This window comes from Microtus oregoni, unplaced genomic scaffold, assembly GCF_018167655.1.
Source record: "Microtus oregoni isolate MIOR12 unplaced genomic scaffold, Mior012 000007F_ref0000211, whole genome shotgun sequence".
NCBI classification, from domain to species: Eukaryota; Metazoa; Chordata; class Mammalia; order Rodentia; family Cricetidae; genus Microtus; species Microtus oregoni.
In genome coordinates this window covers 44,206,656-44,234,566 of record NW_024543066.1, presented here as the reverse complement: position 1 = coordinate 44,234,566, position 27,911 = coordinate 44,206,656, and the positions used below count along the sequence as shown (strand labels likewise).

The window sequence follows — 27,911 nt, the reverse complement described above, 5'->3', positions numbered from 1 at the left end:
TCTAGTGTATATAGACACAGACACACACAGACACAGAGAGGGGAGGGAGAAGGAAGACTCCTCTCTGTATGCTCTGATTACCATTGATTAATAAAGAAAGTGCTTTGGACCTATAGCAGGGCAGACCAGAGCGAGGTGGGGAAAACTAAACTGAATGCTGGGAGAAAGAAGGCAGAGTCAGAAGATGCCATGTAGCCGCCAGTGGGGAAAGGCGCAAGCCGCCAGCTGGAACCTTGCCGGTATGCCACAGCCACATGGCGATATACAGATTAACAGAAATGGGTTAGTTTAGGATATAAGAGTTAGCCAGAAATATGCTTAAGCTATTAGCCTAATAGTATTGCAAATAATATAGTTTCTGAGTGATTATTTCGTGATCTTGGGTAGCGGGGAACGAGCAAGCAGCCTCCTACAACAGAGACAGCATGAGTATTTTATGTTTATACATAGCAATGACATAAAATGCTTCTACAATAACAGCTTTAGGTTAACACCTGAGAATGAAGAAAGTTATGTAATGGTCACACAATAATTCATCTTTTAAAAAAATAGCAAAACACTGAGGTCTAGCATTAACAAGATGTCAGACATCTAATTGACTTTGACTTCAGAGTTCTGTGAACCCCCAAACTGATCAAAGTGATCCAGGTACAACTTTAGATAGCCAGAGAGAATGTAACTGTAAAGGACTATGAGCCTATGCCTAACCACAGGCTGGTGGTCACCAGTGTGTGTGCATAGAAAGTCTTTGCACTAATTGGTCAGTGTTCCTCCTACAGGACTGAGCCTGCTGATAGCATAAAAGAGCCTGATGGAATCAGTCACTAAAACCATCCAGCAAGGTTAAGGTTCTCTCTGCACTCACTCCTTGTGCAGAAAGCCAAAATTGATTTTCCATAGAGCTAGCCTTTGGGGACAGAATGCAATAACCACCACACTCAAGGATCAGTGTGCCTAACAGTCTATTCCTCACTGTAAATGAATCTTCACTCTGTGATTATGACCACATGTGTCTGTTCCCAAGAAAGCTGGTCATCACACGTTTTCACAAAATTGAGGTTCTGAACTTCCAGCATTAAGGTCCAGACCCTAGTTATGACTGTACTGGGGTAATGCCACCTGAGAGGGCTGTAAGTAAGAGGCTTGTAGCCAGCTGCGTTTTCAGACTAGGTAGCTCTCCATCCACATTCTCCATGTAGAACACAGATAAATTTAGTCAGGGAGAGATGCTTTTCTACATTCATATAATTCATGGCATTATAAATAATTAAACCTATTCTCAATTAGCAAAAACTATATCCTGGAACTATTCTAAAACTTAAGGTAAGTATCATTTACTTCCCATGACAAGCTGCTGAAATACTGGACTATATCCCTTTTTGTGTGATCTATTTTTTATTACGTTTTTATTTATTTTATATTTATGTTTGTGGTGGGGCAAGCATGTATCACAGGGCATCTGTGGAGGTCAGAGGCAACTTGTAGGAGCTGGTTCTCTCCTTCTATCATGTAAGTTCCAGAGATGGAACTTAGGTCATTTAGGCTTGGTGGCAGGTGCCATAAGAATACCTGCTGAGCCATCTTGCTGGTTCTGTAACCCCCCTTTTAAGCATAAGTAGGCTTAGAAAAAGTAAAGAACCTTCTCCAAAGTTGTACTGCTGGTACGTGACTAAGTTGTGTATCAGATTTCAAAACTGGCTTTGAAAAACTGGGTATGCTGGGTCCCCATACTTAAGAGGCAGAGGCAAATGGTTCTCTGTGAGTTTGAGACCACTCCGATCTACATAGTGAGCTCCAGGACAGTCAGGGAGATCCTGTCTAAGGCAAAACAAAACAAAAATAAACTCCCCCCTTCAAACCCATAAAGTCTTACTAACATGACTGTCTAAATGTGAGCTGAACCAGGACAACAGTAGACGTGTGTGTGTGTGTGTGTGTGTGTGTGTGTGTGTATGTGTGTGTGTTGGGGGCAGGAGTCCTCAACTCTACACAAAGAACTACAAGCAACCAAGGAATGAGAATAGGAAAAATAGTCTTCCCTATGGAAGAGCATATCAACTGGTTGTAGTTCCAAATGGTCAACCCTGAAACATACACAACATGTATACAAGTAACATTATACAAGTGAGCACATTGTACTTAAGTATTTAGAAATACATATATTCATACACATATATGCACACAACATAAAAACACATATGCATATATATGTAATAACAATGAATAAGAAGCCATGAATTTAGTCTCAAAAATAAAACAATATTAATAATAATAAAAATAATAATAAAGAAACATGACTGGGGAGATGGCTCAGTGATTAAGAGTAAGAGTGCTTACTGCTCTTCCAGAGGCCTGGGTTTGATTTCCAGCACCCACAGAGTGGCTCACAATGGCTTGTTAACTCTAGGTCAGGGAGTCTGATGAGCTACTTTGACTTCCTCAGGCACCACACATACAAGGCACACAGACATACATACAAGTGGCACACTCAAAGGAATTAATAAACAAATTTTTTTAAAAAAATATGATGATTATTCACTATCTGATTTTGAATTTTTAAATGTATTTCTTTATTTACTTATGTATTTGAGACAAGGTCTCCTATGTAGCCAGCCTCCTAAGTACTAGAATACAATACAAACGTGCTAATTTATCAGTGTTTTCTTTTGTCTTCTGTAAGCTGATAAAGCATGCTCACCACTATTCCTAAAATTCACAAAAGAACTTGCCAGAACTAAAAATGAAACTACTTTGTACTAGAGATTAAATATTAGTAGAAACAAACATTTCATAGTCCAAGAGATCAAGCAATTGTTTTCGGTTGGGTTGTCTTTTTTTTTCATTAAATAATTACATTCTTTATACAAGCTGTATACAAACACTTGCCAGACAGAGGTATTACCAAAATCTTTTTCTGTGGCATGTCTTTTGTTTCAAATGTCTTTTCATACATAAGATTTATAGTTAATGTCCTCATGTGATGTTTTGCTACAATATAATAAAAATATCCCCTCTGGTTTCTTTTCTAGCTGACTTAGGCTGTTTACGTCCAGCCAGCTTGGTCTGCATGTCTCTTGGGTGACCCACTGTACTCTTCCTCTCCCATCACTACACCACTCTGATTAGGACAACGCAAGCTGTGCAAATCTTGTTGACCCCAACCATAGTTTCTCCATGAAATCTTTTCTAAAGTAATTTGACTACTTTTGTCTCCATACTTATGAAATCTAAAATGAGCTTATACAATGTTGCCCAAAGATACTTTCTTGAGAGTTCAACTGCAGCTGAGTGTAGTAGTTGACACCTGTAGTACCTGGACAGCTCAGACGGCCTTGGCTACAGAATAAGTTTGTCTTAAAAAAGAGAGCATGAGGAGGGGAAAGGAGAAGATATTGGAGACACAAGCATGGAGTTCCGATCCCCAACACCTATGTAAAAATGGGCATGGAAGCCTCCAGAGGTGGATCCCAAATTACTGGGGTAAGTTGGCTAGCTAGACTAGTGAACTTTGGTCCAGTGAGAGACCCTGTCTCTAAGTGGAAGATAACTAAGGAAAACATCCAACATCAACCTCAGCTGTCTTCTGGCATCCTCACGTACACACGTATGTACACACACACACACATACAAACACACACACACACAGATGTGTAAATAAACAAAAAAACACGAAAGATGAATAAGTAGTTAAGAGCAAGTACTGCTCCTGCAGAGGACTTAGTTTGGTTCACACTACCTAACTCTAGCCCTAGGGGACCCAACAGCTTCTGGCCTCTAAGAACACTCTCGCTCTCACACACACCCCCACTCAGACATATAATTCAAAATGAAAGAACAAACAAAACCTACCACCCAATAAATGATGAAGAATGTATGACAGAAAACCCTGGTTATTAATCAGAATGGTGTGTGATATCAGATGCACGTGATGACACAGTTGAGAGCACGGTGTTCTCTAGTGTGCAGGTTTTTATTGTATTGTGTGTGTGCATGTGCATGCCGTGGTGTGAATGAGGCAGTGAGAGGACAACTTTCAGGAGTCAGACTCTCCTTTAACTGAGGTTTCAACAATCTCATTCAGATCAGCAGGCTGGAATGGCAAGCACCTTCTCTACTGAGCCATCTCATCATCTGTACATAGGCCTGTCACTCTCAAGATCATGTGGTAGACTAGGAGCTATGGTTTGTTGCCACTGTCTAAGTGGTTAATAGAGCAGATTGCTAGTCCAGAAAAAGAGCAACACCTAAATTTGAAGTATAGTTTCTATATGTAATACGCATTGCTTTCACATCGCTGTAAAGTTTTTAAAAAAAAAGAAAGTAAAAATTCGGATAGCCTGATTTGGGAGCATTTTGTGCTTCACTACTTAAGCAGGAGAGTGGTGGCACATTCCCAGTCTCAGCACTTGACAGGTGGAATTCAAGCCAGTCTCAGATACACAGCAAGTTCAAGTTTGAAGCCAGTCTATGCTGTAAGAGGCCCTAAGTCAACCACCTCTAAAATGGAGAAACAGAAAGAAACAAAGAAAGAGGGGGGAGGAGGGAGAGAGAATGGATGAATAGAGGGAAAATAACAGTAGAAATGGAAAGATGATACCAGAAGAAAGAGTTTTGTGGAGTCTCTTCCCACTGTCCAGGTATTCCTTAGGTTACAGAACACAGCTTGCTATGGAGCTGCCATGTGTTACATTTATCTGACATTTCCCAGAAAGGCGATGGCTCAATAAGGCCTTCTGAATGAATGGATGAGTAGACGGAAGGATGACAAAGCCACACTCAGCATGTAAGGGAACTGTTAGTCAACTGAGAGGAGTGTTCAAGTCATTAACATCACCATTAAAAGATTCTGAAAGACCAGGACTACACAGAGAAATCCTGCCTTGAAAAACAAAAACAAAACAACAAACAAACAAAACAAAACAATAAACCCAGAAAGGTAGTATGACAGAAAAATCAGAAAATTTTACTGCAATTTAGGTTTGCTAGGTTAAAACTGTTGTTTTAAGATCTAAAGGATGACCCTAGACAGTCGACCCAGCTCTGAGTGTGCCATGCCATGATGGGTTCATCACAAAGGTGATGCTGGAGGAACTCAGGAAGGTTCCCTAGGCAGCTGCAGACTCAGAACAGTTCTGTCTGCAGAATGTTCAACATGACCCATGCAGATGGGATGTCTTCAACATGATCCCCACAGACCCCACAAAGTCTATTCTTTTGGTTACATTTAAAGTTTTAAATTTTATTTATTTATGTATGTATAAGTGTCTTGTCTGTATATATGTATGTGCATTATATGTCTACATGTCTGTGGAGACCAGAAGAGGGTACTGGATCACCTGGGACTAGAGTTACAGACTTGTGACCTACCATGTGGGTACTGGAAGAGCAGCAAACACTATTAACACTGAGCCATTTCTCCAGCCCCCACTGTTCCTCTTTTGTAGTCAAATCTTTCAGAGATTTCTTGAGACACTTTTGCTGAGTCACAGACTGTCGAGGAGAACTACATGTGCAGCATGTAGCACACGCAGCACGACAGACAGTCTTTTGCTTGCTATAATGTCTTAATAGTAGCCTCTCTGATTTTTCATGGATCTTTATTTCAAGAGGTTATACCTATTTTATCTACATTGATTGTAGCATATGGTAAAATAATACAATGTTCAGCCTTTCATTGGTTTGTCTGTCTAAGAGAAAAACCAGAGGGCAAGCTAAGGAATGGTACAGGAAATAAAGGAAACCTTATTCAACAACACAACTGAGTGGGTAAAACAGGACTGGCCAAGAGCAGGCAGAGTGTGCCTGAAGGACGCTGAGAAGGAACTTCTGGGCACTTAGGGAACACTAAAAGTCTTCACAAGATTAGAGGCCCTGAAACAAGACACACTGACCGGTAAACATGGAGTCTGTCCTATTTAATACAAACTGAAATGCTCTTGTCCCCTAGATTTCTGTCCCCTTTCCATGAATAGATGCACAATTCCCCCAATGAAGGGCTCTACCTTATACACCTTCAAGGAAAAGTTTCCATTCAAACACTCTCTTCCATTAAAAACTGCCTCCAAAGACAGATGGGCTATTACCATTACTAAGTTGAAGGTCCACAAGCTAGTGTCCTCCTCTGAGCTTAGCTCCTGTTACTAACTAGTCTACCAGATACAGGTACTTTCAATTTATAAATACATCTCTTCTCAGTAGTAAGGCAAATGATTCCAAGGTAACTGTCATTTTCTCTTGTCTCCAATGCCATGCATTAATTATTAAAAATTCATGTGTGCACTAGCCTATTCTACATATAAAGACTCTGAGTTGTGATGTGGGAGGTGATGTATGGTGTGAATATGTTTTATTGCCATTGGTTAATAAAGAAGTTGCTTTCAGCCAATGGCTTAACAGAGTAAAACCAGGCTGAAAGAGATATATAGAGAGAGTCAGAGAGAGATGCCATGTGGCCACCAGAGGAGAAAGACACGAGTCACCAGCCAGAACCTTGCTGGCAGCACAAGCCTCATAGTAAAATATAAAATAATGAAAATGGGTTAATTTAGGATGTAAGATCTAGCTAGAAATATACTTAAGCTATTGGCCGAACAGAATTGCAATAATATAGTTCTGAGTAATTATTTTGGGTCTGGGCAGCCAGGAACAAACAAATAGCCTCTGACAATAGATGACAAAATAAAAAACAAATTTTTTCTTAAAAAAGCAGTAGAGGGAGTGCTGTAAGCAAAATGGTGTGGGTAGCTAGAGGTTCTTCTCCAGCAGATGGAGATAGCAGGCACTATGTCCTCCCCACACATACAATATTTCTAAGAGCAAAAGAATACCTAGTCAAAATAAGAGTCAGAGCTGTTTGTTATACAGAGAAACCCTGTATTGAAAACCAAAAAAGGAAAAGGGGGGGGAGGAAGAGAGAGAGAGAGGGAAGAAGGAAAAGAGAGAGGGACGGGGGAGGGAGGAAGAGAGAGAGAGAGGGAAGGAGGAAAAGAGAGAGGGACGGGGAAGGGAGTATCCCAGGATGTGGAGGCTCTTTTTAGAAGAGGACAGTCTGAACAAGGTCAGATATCAGAAGGGTATCTAATTTATTAACAGCATTGTATGAACCAGAATACCTCTGGGGAAACCCTAAAGAGCCTAGAAGCAACAGCACTCAGGTCATTTTTAGAACAAAAAGGGAGAAATGGCTCAGCAGGTAAGAGTACTTGCTGCTCTTCTAGAGGACACAAGTTCCATTTCCAGCACCCACACCATCTATAACTCAAGTTCCAAGGGATCCAGTAACCTCATTTAGCCCACAAGGACACCAGATACACATGCAATGCACATTCATACATCAGGCAAAACATGTGTACATCTGAAATAATAATTAAAAAAAAAGAATGTGGTCAGATAGGGTGGGAATGTCCTACAGCAGGAGTTCTGCCTGTCCATGTTCCTGTGCATGCTTTAGATGGACAGGAGGATGCTATACTGCACTGGTCATCTGGTCCAAATGGAATCTGACCCCAGCAACCCAGATAAATGAGAATCTAACCACAAGTCTTCACTGGCCAGGATGTGCCTGTCCTTGGGAAACACTGGTTCTTTACAAACAGATTTTATCTCCAACATTCTTGTGTTAAAGTGTTTTGTTTTGCAAACAATAGGTTGTAGTTATTGTGCGTATTTAAAAGATCCATGAAATTAAAATCACCAGGAACCACTGATACAGGTCAAAGCATCCAAGAACAAAGTCTTGGCACATGTACTTGTCATCCCTTTGAAACAGATGTGGTTGTTAGAATAGAAGAATCAATATTTTGTGAATTTAATACTAGTATTTATTACTATATCTCATATTTTTATTATGTTAAATATATAGTTGCTTCTTGACTCAAAAAACAAAACAAAACCAGGCTGATTAGATGGCTAGGAAGGTAAAGGTGCTTGCTGACACACCTGAACACCAGAGTTCAATCCCTGGGACTCACAAGATGGAAGGACAGAACCAACTCTGCACGTTGTTTTCTGAGCTCCTCATGTGTGTGTACACATACACACTCACAAATAAAATAAATGTTAAAACAAATGGCTGCGCATGATGACTCACGTCTTTAGTCCCAGCACCCAGAAGGTAGAGGCATGCAAGTCTCTGGGAGTTTGAGGCTAGCTTGTTTTAAATAGTGAGTTCTAGGACAGCTAGAGCTATATAGTGAGACCCTGTCACCTTGTCTTGAAAAGAAAAAAAAAAGCAGCAGCAGCAAGCTTGTAGAGCTCTGCCAGCCTCTGGTTCTATGACTCTAAAACACAGTGCTCTAGGGAGCCTCCCATGTGAGCTGGTGCACTGGTGCTGGGCTTTCTGCTCCAGTTTTCTTTTGTATACTATTATGAGAAATTAAAAGCACTTTTTAATTTAAAAATTTTCTGGTCCTACAACTATAAAATGTGAATAGAGAAAATGTTAATTTGCAAACAAACCAAACAGCATCAGCACAGTAGTTAGGTCAAGCTAAGCTAGCTAATTTGGGATTCTATCACTTTCCTGTTAGCTCTATATGACCGACAGGTGGTGTCTCCAGACCTCAGTTTCTTCAGGAAACAGAAAGAATATTCCTGTGAGTATACATAGAATTGTTAAATTATTCAATTAGTTAACAGGTAAGAAATGCTTCAAGCAGTGCCTGGCACCAATAGAGCTCAGGAAACATATATTTCCTACAGTCAGAAGACACTGAGAGCACACTAACCTTGACTAGCCACCTCCTGCTGAGGTCCTTTCAGCAGACCTCACAAACTCCCCTTCCTACTGGTCAAACGGTACAGGTAACAAAGTGTGACTGGGGAAACAATTACTCTGGGTTCTTGCTAGTTCTCTTCAAATGAAACCCAACCACTTAGTCCCACACAACCTACCATGCCACTGAGCTATGACTACGGGTTATGACTTTCAACTGTCTGCTTGCACACTGGAGGTTTTGACAACCTGTAGTATTGGAGCTCCAACACTTGGGCAGCCTCTCGAGCATCCTGTTTCTGAAAGCCTCTGCCTTGCATGCTCCAGTAACTGCTGGGTGAACAGAAAAAAAATCAAGCAGGATTTGCCAGAGAAAGACTTTGAAGATCCACAGAAATGTACTTCAAATGAAACAGCTTCACTGGGGACATGGAATCACAGTAGCAGATCTACCTAGGGGGCCTAGTGAGCATCTAGAGTCTTTTTGAAGATGGTAGGAGCAAACTGTGCCAAGTGTGGAATATGGGCCTGTGGCTGTGAATCACAGGCAGGGATGCATAGCTGGTAGGAATCTGTGGCTTCACAGCAAATGCTCAGTGACTGCCACCTTCAACTACAAAGGATCAGGTGCGATTCTCTTTACATCTGCATCCTTCACCTGGTTATTTATCTTACTGTCTAAAAATGGAAAATGGTGAGGCTCATTCACAAAGGGAAAACACTCAACGAGACTATTAAATTTTGTACTGAGCCATATGACAAGCAATCTCCTCTCAATCCTCTTTGTACTCTATCACAATAATAATAATAATAATAATAATAATAATAATAATAATAATAATAGTAAAAAAATATAAAAACCTGTAGCACAAATAATAACCCAGAGACAGCTATTGGGATTCAACCTGAAAATCAAAGCAACCAAGCCACTAGAGAAGTCTTACCTCTACCAAGGCTGAGCCGACTGCAGACTAAGTAGATTAAGCAGCTTGAGTCTCTCTTTCCTCCTATTTTATATTCCCTCTAGTGCTGGGATTAAAGGCATAACTACCTTGTACTGGGATTAAAGATGGGGCACCACCACTTGGATTTGTTTCTGCATTGATCTTGTATAGACCAGAGAGGCTTTGAACTCACAGAGATCCTTCTCCTCTGTCTCCTAAATCCTGGTATGAAAGGTGTGTGCCACCACTGCCTGACCTCTAGTGGCTTAGCTTTGCCCTTCTGATCTTTAGGCAAACTTCCTTTATTAAAACAAATAAAATATCACTACATTTCACTTTTTGTCTAAAATAAAAAAGGCTATAACTAATATTAGAAAAACTATATACAGTAAGTACAATAGCTATATACAAGCAATAAGTATATCAACAATGTCTAGTCCATCTGTATTTGACAAATTATGAGAAAATACTCCATATCTTTCCTATCTTGGTGAGTCCAAAGTCTTGTACCTAATTTATCTTCTATCATAACCCCCTTTCTCTGTCTGGTCAACAAGGAAATCTGTAATTATCCGGTCTTCAACTCCCTCAGAGACCTGACAAAGAATCACTATTAACTGAGCAGGCAGGAGGTGTGAGTACCACTTACTGACTTCAGCAAGAGGTGACAAGCAATGGGAGAGACATCAAAGACAATCTGAAGGACGGAAAGCTGGCTCCGTGACAAAGAGCAGCACTTGCTACTCTGCCTGAGGATTTGAGTTCTATTTCAAACACCCACATAGTAGCTCACAACCACCTATAACTCCAGTGCCAGGAGATCCAATGCCCTATTCGGGCGACCATGAACACCAAGCACACACATGCTAAACAGATACATGTAAACAGCACACATACACACATTTTCAAAGGTACAAAAATACTGTAAATAAAAAGAAAGAAACTCAAAAGCAGGGGCACAGTGCTACACACCTGCTTCCCAGCACTGGGGTGAAGGTTGGAGGATCAGAAGTTCAAGGTCACCCTCAGCTCCATAGTGAGTTCAAGGCCAGTATGTCTCAAAAAAAAAAAGAAAGAAAGAAAGAAAGAAAGAAAAAGAAATTTAAGAGGGACTCTTTTGTTCAATGAGGCTGCCATGCTCTGAACCAAAAATAGCTATCTTTAAAGAAGAAAAACTACATACATCCTGCACAGACAGAATCTCTTTTTTTTTGGTGGTGGGAGGGAGTAGGGTGGGTAGTATTTTACTATGAAGCTGTAAGAGGTTTGGCCTCTAATTCATGATCCTTCTTCAGACTCCTGAGTGCTGGAAACTGGTGCATGCCACCAGCAGATGGCACAAGCTGAGGGAGAACTATTATATATAGCCAGGAAATGGCTGTTTATTCATATACACCATAAGATATGCAGTAAGAGTTGGAGGTGGATAACTCTGTTCTCACAGTTGAGCAACACACTCTAAGAGAAAAGAAACTAGGTTAAAACAAAAACTTTCATAAAGAATCTTTTGCCCTCAGCACTAGCCTTCCCTAAGATGGGCTAACTCCCAAAGTGCAACATCACAGAGTGATCCCATGGAGATGATGTTTACCAAGTACTTACTGTGTTCTAGGCATTACTGTGCATTTTTCATATGGACTAATTAATCCTCAGCATCATCATATTATAAATATTTTATTGTCTCTAACTTTAAGCTGGAGAATTGAAGCTCAGAGATCAACTTGCCCAAGCAAGCTAAAAACAACTGTCCCAAAGCTCATGTTTTCAACCACTAGGCCATGGTCTCAACTGTGGGTCATGACCCCTTCAGAGTTGTCAAATGACCCTTTCACAGGAGTCGCATGTCAGATATTTTTTACATTATAGTTATGCAAGAGCAACAAAAATGATTTTATGGTTGGGGGTCAGCACAACATGAGGCACTGTATTAAAGGGTCACAGCATTAGGAAGGTTGGGAACCAGTGCTTAGACAGAGAAGAAAGCTGTCCTAATCTAATAAATGATGCATAAACTTCTAGACTCTGGTAGGGACCTAACATTCATGGACAGTTTTGGTTATCTAGAATATCTGAATTCTAGACAATAAAAATACATGGGCTTTTGAAATTCTACTTGATTACTGCCTGACACACATCTGCAGTTGCTCAAGTGAACAAGATCCCCATGGTGAGCCTGTTGTCACAGCAGCTGCAGTATTTGGAGAAAAAGAAGGGTGGGTAATTATTCTTGACAGGCCACGGCAAGTGCAGTCTTCAAACCCCTTTTCAGTATTCTTGCTGGTCTCAAGGTCCATTTTATCTTTAAATACGACTGTACCGCCTCTCAATTTATGGTATGAAAAATGTGTCAGGATGGACGCTGGGAGCAGAAGTTCAGAACACCACTAAGATACAGATCATAATTAACCAAAGACAGGCTAGTCATACCATCAGGAATGATTCTCATTAATAAGATTTTACCACAGCATTGTTCCTTACCCATTAAACAGTTTTTTTCCCATCTTCTTCCATATTATCACATAATCATTGGCTGGGTTTTCCTTTTCTCTATTACCTATAAGGGAAACAATCTATGAGTCTGGGCTGATACATGGCAAGAAAAAAAGCAATTTCATACATTTTATTTATAAATTCAGAAAAGGATTAATATATTACAACAGTGAAATCCCTATAACCTTTTTGACACTGACATTTTAAAAAATAGAAAAATATGATCCATATTTCAGCTAAGAACAACCAAAGATTCAGTCATTTACAGGGAAAATGAGTCATAAACACAAGCATTAAAGGATTAAAGCATTCCTCACTGGGCGATGGTAGTGCACACTTTTAATTCCAGCACTTGGGAGGCAGAAGCAAGTGAATCTCTAAGCTCGAGGCCAGCATGGTCTACAGAGTGAGTTCCAAGATAGACAGCCAGGGCTACAAAGAGAAACCCTGTCTCAAAAAAAAAAAAAACCTAATTAGTGGTGGTGATACATGCCTTTAAGAGACAGGTGGGGGCTGGAGAGATGGCTCAGAGGTTAGGAGCATTGCCTGCTCTTCCAAAGGTCCTGAGTTCAATTCCCAGCAACCACATGGTGGCTCACAACCATCTGTAATGAGGTCTAGTGCCCTCTTCTGGCCTTCAGGCATATACACAAGACAATATTGTATGCATAATAAATAAATAAATATTTTTTAAAAAAAGAGAGACAGGTGGATCTCAGAGTTCGAGGCCAGCTTGGTTTATAGAGCAAGTTCCAGGACAGCCAGGACAGTTACACAGAGAAATTCTATCTTGAAAAAAAAAAAAAACTAAATAAATATAAAAAAAAGGTTTTCTTCTGAAAATAAATGGAGTTCTAAAGCATACACACTATCTTTACATAACTTAAAACTGTCAGAGCTGAAAAATCATGCTAAAGAAATACTCGAGTATCAAAAGCTAAACTTATTTATGCATAAGTGAAATGCATAATGGTTCAGAGAAGGTGTGAGACAATTCCTTTGTGTTATGACCAATATGCAAGCAGCAAGTATCTTTAAAGCAACATACTCTATACACAGAATATTATACTAAGCAAAGATAACTAGAGTTTATGAGTTCAATAAATTACAGATGTAATCTTTTTTTAGACTTCTGACACTTTATTGGGAATTTAGTAAAACATGATTGGTGTATTAGCTGCTATATAACAGGATGGAAAATTCTCCCTTTTATCAGCCTAACAGTGAACACAGAATTCCTCTTGAAAGAAACTTTCTTTGCGAAAATATGCACCCTTGATATGGGGCCCCAACCTCTCAGGTCCAGTCCCCCTAGAGTGGGTGGTTCCCTGAAGAATGGCTGTCAAGATCCCAGAATAGCTGTCAAGAAAAGGAAATTGCTCTGCATTCTTCAAGGGGAAGAATTTGTTGTTTTATCTCAAAAAGGGACTGAGAGAAGAATGATGAGCGGGACAGAGAAGAAAAGAGGAGCTAGTACAATAGGGCAAAGCTAGGATTGGGTGGAGGTGAAGAGCTCAGGCCAGGGACAGCTGAAAGTTGTCTGCATTAATGCAGAGCGAGGCTCTCTCCCTTTCTTTAGTTAGGTATACAAATCCACAATGTGCTCTATGAATAGAGCCTTTCTGAAAATCAGAGGCACCAAGTTTTACATCTGGGTGCAAAGGTGCAAATCAGTATACAGGGCAAGAAGGTCTGGCCCCACATGGCAGAAAAAGTTGCAAGACCATGAAACTCACAAATGCTCTTAGGGAGAGCTTTTATCTACTATATATATTATATGTGCAATACTTACACAGACAAACCACCCCAAAACTATGAATGGAGCCTCAAATTTAAACAGTATCCCTCTCTCCCATCCAAACCTGATTTCCAAAGTAACAAAGCCCCAAAAAAACTAATTACAGTTAAGACCAAGTAATTTTAATTTAATTCTAGATGCCTCTCCTAAGCTAAGTATGTTAACCACGTTCATACTCAATAGCATGTAGGATGTGTAACCACATGGAAATTATGCTTAACATCCTATATTTGATCTTGGTCAAACGACCATGCTGGGTGTAGTGGCACATGCCTTTAATGCCAATGCTTTAAAGGCTGAACAGGTGGCTCTCTGAGTTCAAGGCTGTATGGTGCTAAGTATAGAACTGAATACTGAATACTGAATCTAGGGCTTTGCTCATCAGGCAAGCTCTCTACCAATAATGCTGTATCCCTAACCTATGACCTACACTTTTCATAAGAGAAGTCGAGGATGTAGCTCAGTGATAAAGTGCTTGCCTAGCATGCTCAAGGCGCTTGGTTCGAATTCCAGCACCACAAATTGGTGTAGGAGGTCCTTCTGTCTCTGTGTTGCTTTCATTGGTTAATAAAGAAACTGTCTTGGACTGTTGATAGGGCAAAACTTAGGTAGGCGGGGAAGATGGAACTGAATTCTGGGAGGAAGAAAGCACAATCAGAGAGACGCCATGGATTGCCTACCAGAGTCAGATGCAGAACCTTGCTAGTAAGCCACAACCATGTGGTGATACAGAAATGGGTTAAATTAAGATGTAAGAGTTAGCCAATAAGAAGGCAGAGCTAATGGGCCAAGCAGTGATTTAATTAATACAGTTTCTGTGTGGTTATTTCGGGTATAAGCTAGCTGGGTGACCAGGGAACCAACAAGCGGTCCTTCCTGTTACAACAAATCACAAATGAGGTCTCACTCTGTACTTCATTATATCTAATAAGCCACTAGAAGGATCTGTTTATTTAGGGGGCACAAGAACATGGAAGTTTTAAAAATAGCCGCAGATTTAGAAATCAGGGGGCCTTAGCCAGGCGCTTGGTCAAGGCCCACGCCTTTAATCCCAGCACTCGGGAGGCAGAGGCAGGTGGATCTTTGTGAGTTCAAGGCCAGCCTGGTCTACAAGAGTTAGTTCCAGGACAGGCTCCAAAGCTATAGAGAAACTCTGTGTCAAAAAAAACAAAACAAAAACAAAACAAAAAAAAAAAAACAAAAAGCAAAAAAATCAGAGGGCTTGAGCCTACGTCTCAGGCTTATGAGCTGAGAAGTCCTGGACAATTCATCTATGACTTGAGACCTCTACACTTCCTCCCTATAATGGATATAACATCAGCTATACTCCCAAAGATGCTGCAAAGATCAATAACAAATTGTGTATAAATGCATTACAAATAGACAAGAACTGTACATGTGTGACATTATTCTGGTTAGAGGAGAACCTGGTACTTAAACATTCCAGGAGCTCTGAGCAAACTGGAATGCAAGAGCCAGGTCTTCTAGGCAGAATTCAAAGGATTCTGAAGTGCGTTTGACATTTGGTTCTTTACTTTAGCTATATAATATCTAGTTTTAACCAATAAGCTTCATAGGGACTAAAAAACATAATTAGGTAAGAATTCTAGACTGAGAATTCCTTCTTACAAAAAAAAAAAAACAGCTAAGAGCAAAGGCTTAGTATGATTGTATTCTTCCCAGCCATACTAGTTAAATGTAAATGAAAGCAATACCAAACTGCATCCATAATGAACAGCAGCAGAAGCAGGCACAGCAATCACCTTAGCATGCATCAGAGTTCCCATTTAATCACTTCAGAATTGTAATCCTTTTATATCTCTACATAAAATAAATACTGCTAATCGGTAAAGTCTAATGTTTACATATAGCCACACCATTTTTGAAAAACGGCTTAACAGTTAAGAGCACATGCTGCTCTTCCAGAGGACCTGGCCTCAAATCTCAGCACCTATGCCAGAAGGTCCACAACTACCCATAACTTCAGCTCTAGGAGTCCCAATGTCCTCTTCTGTCTTCCAAGGGTATCCCCCCTCCCCATAAACAAGAAAACAAATAAATTTAAAGTTTTAAAAATGAGAGAGAAGAAAAAGACAGACAGATAAGGAGAGACTCTGACCGAGTAGACAGTGGGCTGGAGAGATGATCTCCATGGTTAAATGGTATGGACCAATCTTTGTACACTGTAAATATGTATTACTCTCATTGCTTAAGAGCTGACTGGTCAATAGCCAGACAGGTAGAGGTTAGGCTGGATGTGCAGACAAAAACAAAGTACAAAGAAAAAGAAAGGAGTCTCAAAGAGAAACAGAGAGAAGCAAGATGAACTTGCCATGTTGAAAAAAGGTACCACCACGAGACAGTGCATAGATAAGAAATATTAGTTAATTTTAAAATGTAAGAGCTAGTTTATAGGGGCTAGAGAGATGGCTCAGAGGTTAAGAGCACTGGCTGCTCTTCCAAAGGTTCTGAGTTCAATTCTCAGCAATCACATGGTGGCTCACAGCCATCTATAATGAGATCCGGTGCCCTCTTCTGGGCAGAACATTGAATACATAGTAAATGAATAAATCTTAAAAAAAAAATGGTGCACAGAAATACATGTAAGAAAAAGCCACCCATATAAATACACACACAATTTTTAAAAAAGCTAGTTAATAACAACCATGATCTATCTGCCAAGTATTTATAATTATTAATGAGTCTATATGTGGTTTTTTGGAAACTGGTTGGCAGGACAGAAATGTTCACCTACAGTTAAGAGCAAAGGCTGTTCTTGGTAAGGACCCAGGTTTGGTTCCCAAGCACCCACGTCAGGTGGTTCATAAGTACCTGTAACTCCAGCTCCAGGGGACCCTCTTCTGGAGTCTATGGGCATTTCATTCACATTCCCAATATCCAAAATTCCCACCTACAGACACACACACACGAAAACTGTAAAGAAGAAACACTAGACATTAGTTTTACAAGCACAGAGTTGCAACTTCAGCAGGGAGGGAACATGCTCACTGTACTCCTCCCAGACATCACTCCTGTTGGAGTGTTTCAAACACATCTGCTGTCATGTATTAAAATGAGATAGGTGTCAAGGATATTTTATAGAACAAAGTAGGGTCAGTCAATGACTAGCCCATGCATGGCCACAGAAATAGAGGCACCTATGGCCAGGTACTTTACTGGTGCATTCCAGTAACTATGAAATATAGTTTACACTGTTGTGCCTATGGTTTGAAATTATTGAACAATGAACCTATCCTTTTCCACAATGAACTGACCAATCAGGGAACAGTAGTAGTAGAAGAAAAGCCCTTTAATGCTTGATTTAAGTTCTTTAAAACAAAAAGCTCTGGCCTAGTGTGGTGGCTCAGTACTGACATTCTAGCACTCAGAAGGCTGGGCCAGGAAAAATGCCCTGATTTCATGGGCAGTTTTGGCTATATAGTTCTAGGGACAGCCTGAGCTACAGAATAAGTAGTACAAAAACCAAAATCTTTAAACATAAAGCATAGATTTTTCACAGTTTTAAAATTCATCAAAATAAGTCAGACAGTGGTAGCACACTCCTTATGTCCCAGCACTCAGGAGGCAGAGGCATGTAGGGTTTTTTGAAGTCAGCCTGGTCTACAAACAAGTTCCAGGACAGCCAGGGCTATACAGAGGAACCCTGTCTTGAAAACAAAATTCATCAACATAAAACTAGACCCCAATAAGGAAGAAAAATATAACTTTTAAATTTCACAAAATGTGTGGTCCACCTTCTCCATATGGTTTTCAAGAATGGGAGGATAACAAAAAGCTATTCATTTGATGAAGTCAGAAAAAAAAAATCACAGCTGAATGTCGAGCAGGACGTGGCACCTCATTAGGTCTGGTTATTGTGCAGTCTGTGTATGCATATGTGCACTATGTATGTGTTTGTATGTGTGTAATAACATGTTTATTGTATAGATGTGGTTGGCTAATTTCCCTTCTGCTTCTTCTGGGATTCGTGGATAGATCACTTGCAGACGACTTGGACCGTCTAGCTCAGTGGTAGATCCCCGGCCTAGCCTGAGGCCCTGAGTTTAATCCTAGCACCACCGAATGCTATTTCGAAGACTATCACACAGGTATGGAAAGGAACACTAGAGAAGAGACTAGAGGGACCTGCAACAAAACAGTAAACTAAAAGAACATTTGGTGACGTAAACCAAGGAAGGAAGGGTTCCACATATATTAAATATAACAGGAAAAGTAAATTCATAAAACTAAAAGAAAGAAATCTAGGAGACAACCTGGGAATCTTAAGTCCAAGAAGCACTAGTGTAAACAAAACATATTAAAGCTAAAAGTGATGGGTTTGACTACATGAAATTCAAGCATTTGAATTCAATAAAGAAAAACACAAAGTTAATAGATACTAAGATGATATTCTTATGGCTCAAAACCACCAGGGATTGTGCAACTGTGTCTAGATATTAAGTTTATGATTATTATATCATATATAATTTCCAGTTTCTATAGGAAACAAAGAACATACAGAGGCAAAACACAGAAGGAAAGCAATTAACTGAAACATGAAGAAATGCTCCAGCTCATTAGTGCCTTACATAAGTTACACTGAGACATTACTAAATGGCAAAAAGTAGAGGAAGTATTAGGGCAGCAGAGAAATGCCATGCTTGTGGAGTATAAAGTGATACATCCATTCAGTTCCTAACAGTATCTAGGCCATCATGGCAATCCTGAGGGGGTGGTCTGTATCCCAGGAATTCTAAAACAAGTCTGTGTTGGACACTGCAAGACTGCTACTGGAAGTATCGTTTACAGTAGCCTAGGTACCATTGCTATGGAGATCTATGTACACCATGGAATACTATGTAACAGTTAAGACCAATTAGCTAAGTCTGCATCCAGCATAAATAGATCTTTAACTAGTAAACAGTGAAAAACAGAGTAAGATGGCATTTACAGGAGATTCTAAAGCCAAATTCTACAATAGCAGGGTGGAACCAGGTATTCTGTGACTAAAGATAAACACCACTGCCATAACTAAATGTTTACAAAGATGCACACAGAATTAAGAGCTCATATAAGCTACATTAGAGTGGAGTCTGTAGAGAAGGAATATGCGAAAGGTGAACAGAAGGCCTCTGTCCACTGAAGAAAGAGTGCCCAAGCCATGGGAGAGTAAAGATGACTGTTCCCAAATCTGACGACCTGATTTTAATTCCTGGGATGCATCAGTAGAAGAGAACTAACTCCCACCCACAGTTATCCTCCAACCTACACACATACTTAAAAAAAATCTTTTTAAAGGGCTAGTTATTGTGGCACACACCTTTAATTCCAGCACTGAGGAGGCCGAAGCAGCTGGATCTCTGTGAGTTTGAGGCCAACCTGTTCTACATAGTGAAACTGTTTCAAACACCCCACCCCCAAAACAAAATCAACCAAAAACCTCCCAAAAGTCGAAAAACATTTTTTTACTCATGCATATATTAATTGATCCAATAAAACCTTCTAAATAGCTCTTACATGGCAAGAGTTACGTTTAAATAGACCCATGGGGAAAAGTAAGTTATATATACTACTACCACTACTAACTACTACAAAGTGAGAAGCTCAGCATGTGTATGTGTTGTATGCACTTGTCATTGTGGGTTTGTATATATGTGTGTGCTCCTGTATATGTGTGGATATGCATGTGGAGGCCAGAGGTCGATACCAGATAGCCTTCCTTGATCACCCATCACCATTACTTACTTTTTTATTTATTTATTTTTGGAGCTGGAGTCTCACTGAAACTCATGATTTGGTTAGGCTGGCTGGCTCATGAGTTCTGCTCCATGGCCCTAGAGCAATGGGACTGTAGAAGCAGTCACCATGCCTGGCTCCTCATGTGCATCTGGAAAAGGAACTTATGCTCACAGGACAGGGCAGCACTTTACTGACTAAGCAACCCCTTAGGAATCATTATTTATTTATTTTATTTATGAGTGTTTTGTTTGCATGTACATATATGCACTACATGTGTGCCCACAAAAGTCAGAAATAGGCATCAGATACTCTAGAACCGAACCCAGGTCCTCTGGAAGAGCATTCTGTGCTCTTAACCACTGAGCCATCTCTCCAGCCTCAGAACTCATCATTCTTAAAAGTTTACCAAATGAAGCTATAATCAAACCCGAGCCTGATGCACACTAGGCAACTACTATATTCCACTAAGCTATTGTCTCTCAATTTTTTTTATATAAAATAGAAATATACTTTGAGTGTCAAATATGGTGGCTCATACTTTTAATGCCAGAACTTGGGAGGAAGAGGCAGAAGGATCAAGAAATGAAGACTAGTCCTAGCTACATAGCAAATTCAAGGTCAGCCTGAATTTTTAAAAATTCTATCTTTAAAAAACAAAACCAAACAAAAATACTAAGATAGCTTCAAGTTCCTCAAAGAACAAGTTGGGATGGGACACAAAGGCAAACTCTAAAGCTCCAGTGACAGCCATACCTCAGTCCACAGAGAAGACATTTTCCCTCACACTTCCACTGGGAAAACAGCTACTTTTTGGAGTTTTTTTTTTTTTTTTTTTTGAGACAGGGTTTCTCTGTGGCTTTGGAGCCTGTCCTGGAACTAGCTCTGAAGACCAGGCTGGTCTCGAACTCACAGAGATCCGCCTGCCTCTGCCTCCCGAGTGCTGGGATTAAAGGCGTGCGCCACCATCGCCCAGCTAGAATTTTCAAAAAAAATAAAGAAAGAAATAAAGAAATCAGTCTAATTGCTCAGGAACCGTCTCAGCAGATTCCCATGTTCTGAGAGATTTTACAGGCTGACTGCTGGACACATTGTGCCTTATAATGTGCTCGCTGCCATACACTAACACAAGCTGACTTGCACTGGGAGGTGGCTGTCAGTTAAGCACTTACTGCACACTCGTGAAGTCCCGGGTTCCCACATACAAAGTAAGCATGGTGGCTAATTCTCTTGCAATCCCAGTGGTGGAAAGATGCAGACAGAGAATCCCTGGGATTCTTTGGCTGGCCAGCCCCAGTCCCCAGTAAGAGACTCTGTCTCAAAAAACCAACATAGATGGCTCCTAAAGGATGACACCTGAGTTTGACCTCTGACCTTCACACACAGGCACACATTTGAACATGCACATGTACACGCCTGCATACATACAAATAACATATTCAGTGCAAAGTGACAGTTTTACTCCACATCCTTTTAGGACAGAACATGAAGGTTAAAAAAAGAAACAAAAACTCTTTACCTTCCCCTTTTCTCTGATCTTTTTAGACAAGGGCTACCTATGTAGCCCAGGCTAGCTTAAGCATGTGATTGTCATCTTGTCTTAACCTCCCCAGTGCTGGCACCACCATGTCAGGCTTTGTATCTCTCTCTCTCTTCTTTTTTCTTTTTTGGTTTTTCAAGACAGGGTTTCTCTGTAACAGTCCTGGCTGACCTGAAACACCCTCTGTAGACCAGGCTGGCCTCGAACTCATAGAGATCCACTTGCCTCTGCCTTCCGAGTGTTGAGATTAAAGGCATGTACCACACCGCCTGGCCTGTACTTCTGTTTTTATCTCAAATACATGAACATCGGAAAAATTCCTAGAAAGGGATATACACATTTTAGATTCCAGTAAACAATGCCAAATCCACCTCCAGAAAAAGTTTCCATTCCTGACAACAGTGGGCAAGGTTTTCAGCTTTCCCACACCATACTGGCAAGCAATGACTTAAAATGTCAGCCATAAATAAATAAATAGACTTGACTTTATCAAAATGAAAAATTTCAGATAATAAACATTTAAAATGAAAAAAAAAAAAGTCAGCCTTACAGGTAAAAGGGTAGTAAACTATGTTTTATTTTATATTTATATTTAAATGCTTGTAACTACTGAATTTAAAGCTCGGGTATATTTTACAACTAATAATAGTTGTATACTAAGATGAACTGTTTACAGAAAAGTCAAGAGTCACATTAACAGTGTAACTGGAGAAGCTGATGTCGCTTGAGCAACTAAGAATTTCAGCACGGGTATAGCATGGCATCAAACACAAATGGCATAGATGTGTCTTATGGCTTACTTTATGCCTTTCACTTGAGATGCAGTGGCGAGCCCATTAGGCTCTGCCAAACATCTGGAACATTTAAGAGTGTGTTTGGTCCTACAGTCATGTATTCACATCTGGAACATTTAAGAGTGTGTTTGGTCCTACAGTCATGTATTCACATCTGGAACATTTAAGAGTGTGTTTGGTCCTACAGTCATGTATTCACATCTGGAACATTTAAGAGTGTGTTTGGTCCTACACTCATGTATTCACATCTGGAACATTTAAGAGTGTGTTTGGTCCTACACTCATGTATTCACATCTGGAACATTTAAGAGTGTGTTTGGTCCTACACTCATGTATTCACATCTGGAACATTTAAGAGTGTGTTTGGTCCTACACTCATGTATTCACATCTGGAACATTTAAGAGTGTGTTTGCTCCTATACTCATGTATTCACTTTCCTAACTTTATGCATTTACTTAGTTTTGCCACTCTGACAATAGAACCCAGGCCTTGCCCATGTTAGGGAAGTGCTGAACTACACCCCAGCATTTATAACTTCTTTACTCTCTGATCAATACATTTGGATGACATTTTATTTGCTAATAATAAATCTGATCTTTTCTAGATGTTATAAAGTACAAAGGTCTAACATTAGCAATGAGTGGCTAACCATGAGCACCCAATAAAATTAAGATATAGGTAGCTGTAATGAACATAGAAAAAGGAGCAGAAAAGTAAATGTTGGGGTCACCAACATGGCTCAGTGGTGTTTGCCACCCAGTCTTGTGGTCTGTGTGTAATCCCTGGAACCCACATAGTGGAAGGAGAGAACCAGTTCCCATGAGTTGTCCTCTGACCTCCATGAATCTGTGGTATGTATGTGTAGACTACACACTAAATAATTTTTTTTTTTTTTGGTTTTTCGAGACAGGGTTTCTCTGTAGCTTTGGAGCCTGTCCTGGAACTAGCTCTTGTAGAGACCAGACTGGTAAATAAACATTTTTTTTAAAAAGATTCAATTTTAGTGTTGGGTATCCATGAGGATATCTTAGACATTCTTGGACTTTTCCCTAATGTGGTGGTTTGAATAGGAATGGCCCCCATAGGCTCATATATGGTCATCTATTTGAATATTTGGTCGTTGGGGAGTAGGACTACTTGAGAGGGAGTAAGAGATGTGACTTGTTGGAGTAGGTGAGGCCTTTAGAGGAAGTGTGTCACTGGGGGGTGGGCTTTGGGGTTTCAGAAGCTGAAACCAGGTCTAGAGGCTCATTCTATTCCTGTTGCCTTTGGATTCAGATGTAGAATTCTCAGCTACCATGTCTGTCTGTATGCTGCCATGTTCCCTGCCATGAGGATAATGGGCCAAATCTCTGAAATCCTAAGTCAGCCCCAATTAAATGTTTTCCTTTATAAGAATGCCATGATGTGGTGTCTCTTCATGGAAATACAACACTAAAAAACTTAAAAGGGTTATTTGTTTAAGGATTTGCTTATTTTATGTGTAAGTGCACATGCCTGCATAAATTTATGGGCATTACATGGGTGCAGGTGCCCGAAGAAGGCAGAAAACGGTGTTAAGAGTCCCTGGAACTGGAGTTACAGATAGCTGTGAACAATGTGGGTGTTGGGAACCAAACCTGGATTTTCTACATAGAGCAATAAGAATTCTTAACCACTGAGCCATCTCTCCAGCCTATCGTCATCATCATCATCATCATCATCATCATCATCTTGTGTTCTATGTATGGGCCAGTGAGGGTTACGTGCACTAGGTTTATGTGCCTGTAGAGGTCAGAAGAGGGTAATAGATGCCCTGGAACTATAATAACAGAGTTTTCAGACATCCAAAGAAGGTCCTGAGAATCAAAATCTAGTCTCCCATGATGCTTAGGTATGACAACTGCAGATTACTTTGAATTCCAGCTCATTATGCTTCCGCCTCCCAAGTGCTAGAATGCACCATTCCTGGCTGGGATTTGGATTTATAAAAACAAACCACTAATTCAGACCCACATACTCCTTAAGTGCCCACATGAAAGAAGACCTCTACTCACAGTGCTGATTCACTGTCAAAGGCTCAATGTCTATGATGATAAACCTATTAGCAATGATGGCTGAAACAAGCTATTCACACATTTTCTTACCCAATTCTCTTCATGATTACCTCCAGGTAACAGTTTTTTAAAAGGAGAATCAAATTAGCTCTAACAAGGACTTTGACCTTACTATCCTGATAAATCAGTAGCTATTATTATAAGTACCATAATTTATCTATCATTCTAGAAGAGTTTTAGCTCAAACCTGATAAACCAATAAACCTCTACCCATCCTTGCTTTAATTTTCAAGTAAAATTTACATTCACAGAAAAAGGACTCCTCTGGGTTATTTTAAAGTCAAATGTTGCCGGGCGATGGTGGTGCATGCCTTTAATCCCAGCACTTGGGAGGCAGAGGCAGGCGGATCTCTGTGAGATCGAGGCCAGCCTGGTCTACAGAGCTAGTTCCAGGATAGGCTCCAAAGCCACAGAGAAACCCTGTCTCGAAAAACCAAAAAAAAAAAAAAAAAAAAGTCAAATGTTCTTGCTGCTTTAACATTCCCACATGGGCCTGTCAAGTGAACACACACAAATGACCCTACACATACTCCCCATGTCAGAGACTGGAAGAAGAAAGAGAGCAAGAAGCTACAAAGAGCAGGATCTTTATGTGACACAGCTAAAACTTAGCTGTAATTTATATTTTGGTCACTCAGCTGCCTTTGAAAAAGCTGATACTATGGCAGGACTGCCTTTCCTTCCCTACTGCACCAGCAGCTGTGCAGCCCTCTCACCATGGAGCAGTGACTGCCCTGCTAGAACAGCACTGCTGGGCAGCTTCTGAACACAATGCTGGAAGCCCGCTATTCTTCTAATGGGGCAGGAACGGTAAAGACCAGTTTCCTGGACTTTAAACTATGCAGAGTGCTGTGCTAATCCTCCCCAAATCCCACAGCACAGGGGTGGGGGTGGGAAACAGCACACAAATTATCAAACTGCACCATGGGCAGTGGCTCTGGGTTACATTAGTTCCTAACATTCTTATATCTAGAAAAGGCATGGTGGAAAAGGAGAGACACATGTACAAAAGCCTTCCAAAAACATGCAAAAATTAATTTTTACCCTGATTCTTCTAATGTGTTAGCCAACATTTGCCCCTAATCATTTGCACGGGAGGCATTTTCACAGTAAGACTGGGAGACATGCTACTAGAGTGTAAATTACTAATTAGCTCAAAGGGAGACAAAGAGAGAAAATACCTGTCACAGAGTGCTGTTTACAGCTTGACACATAATACAAACAACCCGGAACATTTCAGAGGAACCCTTACTTCCCAGACTTCCCTTAACACGTGAATGGAAAAGGAATGGTATTATAGTCTTTAAAAACTGTCCATGTCTCAGAAACAATAACACATGACTAGAAACAATGCTTTCCAAATAATTTGTAATTTTCTCGTCCTTATGAAAGGGAAGTGTTTCTAATTATTACAATCAGCGTTTATAAGGAGCTATATTTCATAGCTCTGATAGCAGCTAAAAGAGGGGAGAAAAGGAGACAAAGCCCACAAGTTCTGTGTTTCACATTTGTCAGGACAGGCCTGTCTACAGTCACATGTTTAACAGCTCAGACACTGGGGGTGACTGGAGGCAAAATGGGGTCAGTCCATTTCCTTAAGTGAAAACAATGGAAAAGACTCAAGATTTAGGTTTGGGGATGGTGGGATGTTAATTTTTTTATGGATCACCTCCACGTAAGGCAGACCTATTTGTATGAATCCCAGTCAACATTTCAGAAGTTAAACCTTGTGTACATTGGTTCTTTTTAGCTCCTTGAAGCTAAAAAGATCTCAAAGGTAGGAATTTCATCTCAAATACTTTATGGTATTGCTTAACAGCCTTGATTCTCGGCACTCAGGAGGCAGAGGCAGGCGGATTTCTGTAAATTCGAGACCAGCCTGGTCTACAGAGTGAGTTCCAGCACAGCCAGGACTGTTTCACAGAGAAACCCTATCTCGAAAAACAAACAAACAACAACATAAAAACAACCCAAAAACCCCAGTCCTGATTCTCACACAATCATCATGCATATTAGCAGCTACCACATTCTAAGGATGTGATTTCCACAAGCTCCCAACAGAAAAGCGTTTGACAATACAATGTTTTGTAAATAACAGGGCCTACACATCTGTCATTAACAGGTGACAGAATCTTTTCCAGCATCTACTAAAGCACACTGCATAACATCACAAAGTCCTCCTAATATTTATTTATTTAGGTTTCTTGAGAAAAGGTCTCACTGTTAGCCCACGCTGACCTGGAATTTATGATAACCCTTATGCCCCAACCTGAGTGCTGGGATTCCAGGCTTTGCACCAGTATCTCTGACTTCTAAATTCCATCTTGACATTACTTCACCTTAAAGGCTTTGACTAAAATAAAATATATACCAAACTTATTCCCTTTCACTTATTCTCAATATATTATTTATTGAGACAGGGTCTCTATGTAGCCATGGTTCTCCTGAAACTTATTATATAGACCAGGCTGGTCTCAAACTCAGATCTTCCTGCCTCTGCCTACAAACTGGGCCACCACACCTGGCCTCTATTTTAATATTTTATGCGCATGAGTGTGTTTTTCTGTATGTATATGTGTGCACTACATGCAAGCCTGGTGATGCTGGAAACCATAAGAAGTCATAGGATCCCTGGAACTGGAGTTATAGGCAGTTGGGACCTGCCATGGGCATGCTGAGAACCAAAACCTGGGTCCTCTCCAAGAGCATCAAGTGCTCCTAACCAATGAGTCAGTGCTAAGTGCCCCACCCCCCGAAAGCCTAGTTTTATTTATTTTTATGCCTATGTGTGTGGATGTGCACATTTGACTGTTAGATGCCCCTGAGGCTGAAGCTGAATCACCCAGCATGAGTGCTGGGAATTGAATTCAGATCCTCTGCACGAGCAGTAAGTACTCTTAATCACTGAGCCATCTCAACAGTCCCTTCCCTTTTCTTTTTTAAATCGAATGTGTTCATATTAAGTTTCTCCTATTTTATTTGTTTAAAAATACTTAGAAAATGATAAAGCAAGTCAGGTGAAATGAAAACAACTAGTTATTTTGAGAAAAGACATATAAAATCTATGTCTCATTTCTGTAACTTTCCTCAAGACTGAAAAATTGTAATAAAACCCATAGTCATCAAAAAAAAAGTTTTTCAGGTCATGGCAGTGAGAGATCAGGAGTTAGACTCTGTGATAGACAGACAGACAGACAGAGGGGCCATAGGTATAGGTAATAGAGGTGTCAAGTTTCCAAGATGGCAGCTCCTTCCTCACCCTTCAGACTTTTGTCTTCTACTAGCAAGCCCCTGCTGATTGAAGGCCATATCAGAACGTGTCACACAACAGTTACAGACCAATCAACCATCATCCTGTCTGTCTTCAAACTGACCAACCCCTAATAGCGGAGGGAAAACTCTTCCACAGCTTTAAAACTCTCAGCCCTAAGGACAGCTGGACTCCAGCTTTCTGAGGCCCTCTGCTTTGCCTGTGGCACATGTCTTCTTACCCCCAATGAAAGCCTTTTTTTTTTTTAAAACTGTCTGTGGTGCTTGAGGTTTCCATGGTGTTAACCTTTTATGCTTTAGATTGTTCCTGTCTCGTTATTTTTTAACTGGCAGAGAAAATGAATCCAATCCAGACCCCTGAACTGTATCATTTCAATACCCCTAGACTGTATGACTGAAGGCAGGAGGTTCAAGAGTCCAAGGCAAGTTACTGCTACACCAAACGCCTTAAACTTCAGCAGGCAGGATGGTAGGACAGGCCCATCCCCGTGGGTTCAGGCCAGCCACTAATGGAAGCCCCCTGCCAGGT

At 40.4% G+C, this 27,911-nt stretch overlaps 1 protein-coding gene across 6 annotated transcripts in view; it reads right to left on the bottom strand.

The window, feature by feature from the left end:
- Window positions 1-27,911, bottom strand: part of Usp49 (ubiquitin specific peptidase 49) — a 61,775-nt gene that overhangs the window by 26,366 nt on the left and 7,498 nt on the right. For 4 of the 6 annotated variants that reach the window (XM_041655581.1, XM_041655580.1, XM_041655586.1 and 1 more), the window contains exon 2: window positions 12,136-12,211. The exons of 1 other annotated variant lie outside the window; for it this stretch is intronic. The gene's annotated coding sequence lies outside the window, so the exon portion shown is untranslated. Of the gene's footprint in view, window positions 1-10,629; window positions 10,688-12,135; window positions 12,212-27,911 lie in introns of those variants that run through there. One more of the 6 variants, XM_041655584.1, reaches the window with a different exon arrangement.